At 44.0% G+C, this 9182-nt stretch overlaps 1 protein-coding gene across 3 annotated transcripts in view; it reads right to left on the reverse strand.

Moving 5' to 3' along the window:
- NFKB1 (nuclear factor kappa B subunit 1) overlaps positions 1-6536 on the reverse strand; it is a 133491-nt gene extending 126955 nt beyond the window's left edge. For 2 of the 3 annotated variants that reach the window (XM_075609075.1, XM_075609057.1), the window contains exon 1: positions 6177-6535. The gene's annotated coding sequence lies outside the window, so the exon portion shown is untranslated. Of the gene's footprint in view, positions 1-6176 lie in introns of all 3 variants that reach the window. The other variant, XM_075609067.1, reaches the window with a different exon arrangement.
- Between the last annotated feature and the right edge of the window lie 2646 nt (positions 6537-9182).

Genomic DNA, 9182 nt, shown 5'->3' on the forward strand with positions numbered 1-9182 from the left:
TTGCTGAAGCACAGGTCTTAGGGGAATTTAAAACTCCCCCGCTTGCCGGCGAGACAGGCCGGTCACGTGAGCGGTTCGCCCAATGAGGGCGAACCAGTTCCGTGACGTCACTGGCCCGCCCCCGGGCCAGTGACGCACCCGCCCCCGGCCCGCCCCCTGAAGGCCCGCTGACGGCGCGTGCGGTAAGCAACAGCAAGGCCAGGGAAAGCACCCGCTTTCCCTGAGCCTAAGCGCGCCTCAGCGAGCAAGCAGGGAGCATGGACGCAGCCTAATACAGCTCTACCCCATTATAGCACGATCCGCTTTTTTTATACATTCAATGCTTTATTGCTAACGGACACACACACAACTGTGCTTCACACATACAAATATACACAATATATACGCACACACAGGGGGTGCTTGATGAGATCACAACTGTGACTCGCAGGCAGACTCTATGTCAGGGGTGAGCTGAGCCCCCCCTGCCTGCTCTCCTCCAATGAAGCATCAAATGTCAGTGTAATGAAGTAGTGTAATGTCACAACACGCGGCATCATTTGATGTTACGTCTCCATGGTAACGTGCATCATTTGATGCCGCTTTGCCATGGAGATGCGTGGACTGAAGCCGGTAAGTAAATTTACAGAGACCTCGCGCTCTCAACGCGGGGCCCCCGTAACTGCCCCCCCCCCCCCCCAAAAAAAAGTCAGGGAAAATAGTGAGGGGAGAAGGGGATTGCTATTTTAGGTAGAAACAGTTGTGATTTTGCCACAGATTAGCTGGTTTAGCAACATTAGCTGGAGTTATGTTATGATTGACACTATTAGCAACATCACTTTGTTTCTTTATACCATGATCCCGACTTGATTCAGCGGTGGGGGGAGCTGGTGGGCCACCCTGGGGGATTATTCTGCTAAAAACTCACATTTATGAGGGTAATCTCCTTTGTTAATCACATTGATCCTCATCTGAGATTGCCTATTACCACAACAATGAAGGACTGCAAATGATGCGGTGAATACAGTGTCATTGTATTTCTCAGGTAGAAAGCTCATTAATTGGGACTCTCTCCTTATAGGGACGGCAACACCTCTGAATATCACTATTCACCTCCCACCCATAGATGTAGATTTGTCAGAGTAGCTTGCTGAATATGGGCGCCCCTCTATATTAAGTACCATATCCCCATCTTCTCCTCCCTAGTTACTTTACTTATGTAACTACTTTAGTATTGTATTTCCAATGTTTTATTTGTAAATATGATTAAAGTTTAAGCCTTATTACTAATTACAGTGGTGTACTCCTTAAGGGTAACCTCTGACTTACGGAAATCTTTCTCTGTATGCCCTATAGGCTTATGTGTTTGTTACTTGTACAATTAGATTAACTGTGATGCACCCTTATTATCTCATCGCTAATACTCGTTAATATGTCTATACATTTAAATTGAGTGGCTGCACATGGAGTGTTTTTCACCTTTATGTATAATTACACACGCATATACGCAAACACAGATATATTTAAACAATATATAAACAAACATCACAGCTTGCACTCAATGTACTGGTTCATATAGACAGGTGCTAGTCTCAAATAATAGAAAAACAACATTACCATTCTCTCGTCCGGTAAAGAAAGACTGCACTCGGTTCAGTAATCATGAAAAACTGTATTGGGCATCTGAATAGAAAAGATAAGTCACCCAATCCGACGTTTCGTTCCTGGTATAGGACCTTTCTCAAGGGGGTGCGCCCTCTCTTTACCGGACGAGAGAATGGTAATGTTGTTTTTCTATATATATATATATATATACACACACACGTACATACATACACTCACACACACACACACACACATATATTATACATACTTACATACATACATACACACACACATATATATATATATTTATATATATTATACATAAATAAACGTTATATGGATGAGTGGGTGGAATGATCTGACTGCAGCACAAAGGAACACGTCATCCAACCAATCATCAAAGAACATATAAAAACCTCACTCATAACGTCATCTTTGTGCGCCCTCAGAAGAAGCCTCATGGCAAAACGTGCGTCGGGGCATCCTTTCTCCTTCCTTCACGCTGCACGCAACAGACGGACAACCAGAGCCGGATAGAATTGCGGGACTCGGTGCAGTGAGGTGGTGCGGGGCCTCTTACCCTGTCCTGCGTAATCTCTTCCTGTCAGTGTCCTTACGCTTGGCGCCGTGATGTCATGCAGCGGGGCATTGCCATGACAATGGGACACTGCATGACGCTGTGGCATCCCGTTGTCATGGCAACGGGACACCATTTGAAGTTGCAGTGACATGAGTAGGGATAACGACAGCAAGAGATCGCGCAGGAGAAGGTAAGAGAGTTACAGAGGCCATGGATATCACCTGTGGTGTCCCGCAAGGCTCTGTTCTGGGGCCCCTACTCTTCTCAGTGTTCATTAATGATCTTCCCACAGCTTGTAAGGAAGCCTCAATACACATGTATGCAGATGACACAATCTTATATGCACACAGCCCTAGCCTCTCTGACATTGAACACATACTTCAATCTGACTTTTTGAGACTCGAAAACTGGATTTCCCAAAACAAACTGTTTTTAAACACTGACAAGACTGTAACAATGGTATTTGGGACCAAGGCTAAATTTTTAAAGCTTCCAGTGACTGAGCTCCTGATTAGAACCAACGCTAAAACCACCCTAACACCTGTCACTAGTTTTAAATACCTGGGCTTATGGTTTGACTCCCACTTAACATTCGGGATGCACATTGATACCCCGACATCCAAAACCTATGCCAAACTAGGGGTACTTTACAGGAACAAATCCTCCCTAAGTCTCCTGGTCAGAAAGCGTATCGCACAGCAGATGCTAATGCCAATTATTGACTATGGAGACATAGTATATGGCTCGGCACCTCAAACCCACCTTAGCAAACTTGACACCCTCTACAATTCAATTTGTCGTTTTGTTCTCCAATGCAACTACAACACGCATCACTGCGAAATGCTCAAAGAACTAGATTGGTCAACATTAGAGTCTAGGCGCAAAGTTCACCTTTCCTGTCTTGCCTTTAAATTCTTCATGGGCAAGCTACCAAGCTATCTGAACAAGCACCTCACCCCTACCACATGCAGCACTTATCACCTGAGATCAGACTCCAAAAGACTGTTCATGGTCCCAAGGCTCAACAAAGTATCCGGCCGTTCCTCCTTCTCCTACCGTGCACCCCAAAACTGGAACAACCTACCAGAGACTCTCACATCCACCACCAGTTTAAGTTCTTTCAAATCTAAGGCTGTCTCACATTTTAACCTGGTCTGTAACTGTTTCATACGCTCATAATATATATTTTCTTTAACTGTGCACGCAATGTTTTGTATATAATGTATACCCTGTTCACTTATGTAACTGTACTTGTAACCATGTATTATTTGTTTTACTCTGTGCCCAGGACATACTTGAAAACGAGAGGTAACTCTCAATGTATTACTTCCTGGTAAAATATTTTATAAATAATAATAATGTGCTCTCAGTTTAATTGTTGTGAGGAAAACACAGGGCCTCTGTAACTGTGTGGCGCAGTGCAGTAGCACCAACTGCATCGCCATCAAGCCAGCTCAGAGCCCACTGGGACGAGTCGCTTATTATGATGGGATCAGGAACCTTGCTATGAGACCGGTAAGTTGTCTGGAATCGGGACTCCAGATACCAATACTTCAAACTGACATCAATGAGATTACCCCATACAGGTTCCCCTTGATTTTGCTTGGCTGCTGTTTTCTTTTTTGCCTTCCCTGCTTGTTCCATCATGCATGTACATCCTACAAGATGGGCTAAGCACCTTCTTCGTGCTGTCTTTACTCAGGAGTGTTATATTCCGTTCACTTATTCTAGGCTCATTTAGGCCTGGGACATAGTGCCCCAAACAATGCGGAGGCGCGCTGAGGCTCAGGGAAAGCAGTGCTTTCCCTGGCCTTACACAGCGCGCCATCAGGGGGCGGGACGGGGGCGGGCCAGTGATGTCACGGAGCTGGTTCGCCCTCATTGGGCGAACCGCTCACGTGACCGGCCCTGCGCTCCGGCAAGCGGGGAAATTTCAAAACGCCGTCAGACACACGCTTCCGCAAGCGTGCTGACGCGTGCGCGAGCCCCTGCTAAAGCCGCTCTCATTGCGGCTGCAGGGGCTCAGTGACGAGCAGCAGCATGGCTCAGCACAGGTCAGCGCATAAGCGCTGACCATGCTCAAGGCCTTAGGCTGCATGTCTCCTTGCTACATTAACTTTTTCTGACCGGCCGGTCATGGTATGAAAACTTTTTTTCTACCAATTTACCATCTGCATATTGGAATCTTTGTTATTATACCCTCAGGAGTGCATTATGTACCCTAGTTTGCAGGTCCTTTCATTCTGCTGGATATAGACCCACTGTGGTCTTTCTCCCTCCTAATAGAGGTAAATGAGAATTTTAATCCTAATAGAGGTATATTAGTATTTTATCTGGTAGTGTTAGGCCTTGCGAACAGGTGTCTGCCTTGTCGTGGCTCGCAAGCTTACAACGCTTTGGCCAAAGGGTTAAACTAAATGACCATATTTCAAGAGAATATATAAGTATTTTACTGTGTATTTCTGTCATGTTAGATGTAGCATTGGGCTTCTCTGTCGTCTGTTGTATACATATGCCACGGTCAATAGCACTCCATTTTGACACTTAAATACATACATATATATATATATATATATATATATATATATATTTTGTGGGGGCTCAGGGGTTCCCAAAAAGAGCTTGCTGGGGTTCTGTGTTTTGTTAACCTATTCTCAGCTGTTTCAGCTGTTGGATGTTGTGGCTCATCCTTCCCAGGTTTTAAGCCCGCCCCTCCCCACTTCCCTAGTTTGCAGGTCCTTTCGTTCTGCTGGATATAGACCCACTGTGGTCTTTCTCCCTCCTAATAGAGGTAAATGAGAATTTTGATCCTAATAGAGGTATATTAGTATTTTATCTGGTAGTGTTAGGCCTTGCGAACAGGTGGCTGCCTTGTCGTAGCTCGCAAGCTTACAATGCTTTGGCCAAAGGGTTAAACTAAATGACGATATTTCAAGAGAATATATAAGTATTTTACTGTGTATTTTTGTCATGTTGGATGTAGCATTGGGCTTCTCTGTCGTCTGATGTTCACATAGTCCTCTTTCCTTATTTTCATGTAGTACGGAGGTATGGATTGCGTGTCTGTTTTAGGATATTAACTTTATATTACTGTGTATAATAAACAGATATTTTGTTGGTATGCTGGAGTCCTCATTTTGGAGTGTCTCTAATTTCTTTGTCTATTATATATATATATATATATATATTTTTATATAAATATTACATATATGTGCACACAATACATCTCTGCATATAATTATACGTAGACGTGTATATTTAATACATAGGTGCATATATCTTTGTATACTTTTATATACATATATATATATATATATATATATATATATATATATAAAATGTATGTATATAAAAGTAACATACATTGGTATACAAATTGGATTGTGCTTTTCTCCATTTAAGTACTGCTACTACTTTTTTAATGGCAATTGACGATTGCTTTTTTTTTTTTTATATAGCTAGAGTGGAACCACATAGTAGAAAATGGGAAGACTAGGTGATACTGCAGTAACTGACTTCCTACATTATATTGAGAATATATGAGAGATTTCTGAGCATTGCTGCACTCCAAGAATGGGCCACCACTGGTCTCCAATCCCCATCCATAAGCACTCTGGCATTTGTAGTCCTGCCAACCTCTATTTATGCCAAAGTAAACCAGGACTAAAAAACAACATAAAACTCAAGAGCTGTCACAGGTTTGAAATACTATAGGCAAATTCACTGTATATATGTTTTTTTTTCCAGCCCAAAGAACCATGATCAGCCCTGCATAGACTCCCTACCTTTTACCTCGAGTGCTTGATTCATGCATACAGTAGTGATCTACCCTCACTCAGCTATGAATAGCATGCTAGAAATGTACAGTACAGTACATGTGCCTTGCTTGCATATTTCAGGAAGTGCATCCGTTCAGCACGCTGACAGTTTCTGAAGAAAGACACTTTAGTCCTTTGACACTTGGCATGTCCCCCCCCCCCCCCCCTCCCATACTGCCAGTAGCTGCTCTTACCTCTGACTGGCACTTGTTGGGTCCTGTCCTCTTCCTCCTTGTCCTCACTGGTGTAATCCTGCACACAGGGCTGTGGAGTAACACCAAATCACCCAAACAAATAGATACAGTATCAGTGAGGTATGCCTTGTCCCCCAGTACAGAAGGTCTGTGCCCCAAGGATGGACAACAAGCCTTGATGTAGGGTCCTCTTAGTTCTCCATGACAGCAACCTCACGGAAAGTGAGAGTGCTGCTCTCTTGCCTGCTCTCCCCCAGTCTCTTTCAGTTTCCTTGTTTTCTCTCTCTGTGCAGTGGGTGGGTTTTGCTGGTGACATCACATCACTGAATGTTTCTCCTCCTCCCTCTCTCGCTTGGCTGGAGGTGTTTCTGTGGCTTCTCTGCCCTATACAGTGAAGAAGTTGCTGCTGTTCTCACTTCCTGGCTGGAAATTCCCACATCACTGTCACGATGATGAGAGGGAGGACAGAAATATCAGCCTGCGCATCTAAATTACTTCGCTTTGTTAAAAACAAATAAATAATAGGGTTTCTATGACAAGGGAAATCTGCGAGTTCTGGCCAAACGCACCAGCAAACAGGATTGGAAAGGTTCTGATTACAAAGTTGCACGGTAGCACAGTATCATGTCCTTTGCAGAGGTAAAAGTCATTAAATGCATTTTTACCTTTGTTCATGAAAATAGGCTGAGCAAAGAAAAACATTTCTAAGGTCTCATTAAAGTCACGTAATCTTCAGAATTTATCACATCAAAATACCTTCCTTTTCAATACAGAATTTTTGTATAACGACCATACGAGCGCTGTTGCTAGTAAATAAATAAATATTTCCAGTGAGTGCGACTCACACTTAAGGCCTCGTCCAGGGTGGAAACAGGCGCGCTGGCGCTCCAGCGCTGCGCCCTGCTCGGCCGGGCGATTCCTGGCCGGCTAGGTGCGTGCGCGTCTGGGGGCCCGGCCACAACTTCACGGATCTGGTTCGCCCTCAATTTTGCTTACTCGGCAAGCATGAACGCACGCGCCCCCTCAGCACCACCCTGGACGAGGCCTAGAGCTTTGTCCCTGCTGGCGCTGAGCGCACTCATGCTTGCAGAGCTCTCCAAGCATGAGCGCCGGGTGTCCTTAAAATTTTCGCAAGTGCGCACGGGGGGGGGGGGGGGGGAGAGCGGGGAGAGCGGGGGCGGGGGAGGACGCTGCAGAGAAGCTGAGCGCGCTAGAAAGTTTAAAAAATTTGTTTATCCGAGCGCTGGTGAGCGTGTGTGCCCACACATACGCGCGCATCGCGTGAGCAGAGACTTGCATATATAGCGGGGTCGCAGCCTAATAAGTGACACCTACCGAGCGTGCTCTTTACGTTTATCTATTTCTATTTGTGGGATTTTAATAAGGCCATCCATGTGGGGGCAAGTGATGTGTGCAAGAGAATGGCCCCGACATTTTAGGAACATACACTGTTGAAGTCAGTGGGGCAACTTAATGTAAGTAATGGATGATATATGTGATTAAAATGATTGACACCATTGAAAGGAGAGCAGGTTGAGCTCAATGCTTTGGCTTACTCTTACTAAGCTCCAAATCAAAAATCCAAAGATAGATGCCAAAAATCTACCCACTATAGCAGGGGTGGGCAACTCCAGTACTCAAGGGCCACCAACAGGTCAGTTTTTCTGGATATCCCTGTTTCAGCACACCTGGTTCAGTCAAAGACTGAGCCATTGATTGAGCCACCTGTGCTGAAGCACGGATATCCTGAAAACCTGACCTGTTGGTGGCCCTTGAATACTGGAGTAGCCCACCCCTGCACTATAGTGTACACAGTACTATACATAGTAGACAATTACTGGCACAATATTTGATCCAAACAATTTACAGTCTAATCTTATCTTTGCCGCCCAGGGTATGGGAGATTAAAGAGCCAGTCCTGCCTAGCACAAAGGACAGTGGCATGTTTAATAAGTTATATGGAGCTGATTGATACATTTTAAAAATAATAGTATACTTTTTTTTAACGTTTAGCATTTCCTAGGAAAGTGAACGCTTTGGGGTGTTTTTACAATCTTCATTTCATGTCTCTTGGTCAATTGTACACTTTGCTCTGTGTTTTGTTACTGTAGCAATGTAATTACGAAGCCATCATTGGTGAAACAGATAAACATAAGTAGCTGATATGCTTGAATCCAGCGTTCCCAAAGGAAAGACACAAGATATACATTTTTCACAAGATACAAAAAAGCAACCCAGCCACTTTAGTGGGATTAAATCTTTCTAAAGAAGGCAATGACACTGATAAATTGGGGGTCCTATTGACGTACAGGGTACAGGGTTGCTATCTCTGTCACCTCCACTTATGTTCACGTAACCATAAACCATGTGGCTTGCCCACGACCACATGGTCGCGATCCCGGATGTCCGGCATCATCGGGTGCCACGGGTGTTCTGGAAGCGAAAGGGTTAAGGATTAAGCAGTTTGCCAAAATCACAACACATCTATCACGGTTCTGCCACACCAAGGTGCAGTCCATTACACACCATGGCCACTCAAACAGGCAACCAATGATCCTACACGCATACTATATTTATGGCATGAAAAAACCCCTTAAAGCTGCAGACCAAGCAATATCCTACATGTGTGGTTTTTTAAGAAATCAGTTCTTTACTAGGAGAAATACTTGTTGCGTTAAAAAAACAAAAAAAACTCTGATTTACATTTTAATATATTATAATGTAACAAGCATTTTTTTGTTTCTATAGCAGCCATTTACAAAGTCACATCCCCTTCCTCTTCTGAAACAGGCTCTGGCACACCCCTTTTTGAGCCCTGCCCTCTCTCTAGCAGTGCACCAATTGTATCTAGTGACACAGGAGAACAGACCGATCAGCAACTTAGCTAATTACTTATCATTGTGTGGATTGTATTGCTACATATATTAAAGGAGAAAAAAATTAAATGTAAAAAAAAACGGCAGCTTGGGCTACTGCTTAAAGTGGCAATCCAAGTCAGTAATTTTT

This window comes from Ascaphus truei, chromosome 1 (genome assembly GCF_040206685.1).
Source record: "Ascaphus truei isolate aAscTru1 chromosome 1, aAscTru1.hap1, whole genome shotgun sequence".
Lineage (NCBI taxonomy): Eukaryota > Metazoa > Chordata > Amphibia > Anura > Ascaphidae > Ascaphus > Ascaphus truei.